Raw genomic sequence first — 622 nt, 5'->3', positions numbered from 1 at the left:
TTCAATTTTTTTTAAAAAAATAAAAAAATAAAAATAAAACTATTGGAGCCAAAGCATCTGCAACAAAGCTAATTTCTAATGGCACCAATGTATGTATAGAAAATATGATACTCACAAGGGAATTAGAGAACAATGAAACTCTCTAGGAGGCTTATGTGAAACCTTTGAGTATGGTCAATGCTTCGGCACAAACTGAGTAAGAGATAGTGTGAGATCCTATATCGGTAGGGGAGGAGAATGAAACATTCTCTATAAAAGTGTGAGAATCTTTTTTTAGTAGACGCGTTTTAAAAACCTTATGGAGGAAGCCTGAAAGAAAAAGTTCAAATAGAAGAATATCTGTTAGCGGTGGACTTGGGCCGTTACAAATGGTATCAAAGCCAGACACCAAACGATGTGTCAGTGAGGAGACTAAGCCCCAAAGGAGGGTGGACATGAAGCAGTGTGCCAGCAAAGACACATCGATTGATGAGAAGAACGAAACTTTTTTATAAGCGTGTGGAAACTTCTCCTAATATACGCGTTTTAAAAATTGAGCCCAGAACCCATTACCATAGGCCATAGTTTTTTTTTTTTTTTTTTTTTTTTTTTTTTTTTTTTTTTTTTTTTTTTTTTTTTTTTT

Source organism: Cucurbita maxima, unplaced genomic scaffold (assembly GCF_002738345.1).
Source record: "Cucurbita maxima cultivar Rimu unplaced genomic scaffold, Cmax_1.0 Cma_Scf00010, whole genome shotgun sequence".
Taxonomy (NCBI): Eukaryota; Viridiplantae; Streptophyta; class Magnoliopsida; order Cucurbitales; family Cucurbitaceae; genus Cucurbita; species Cucurbita maxima.
The sequence above is the reverse complement of the archived record's forward strand: the minus strand, read 5'-3'. Positions refer to the sequence as shown.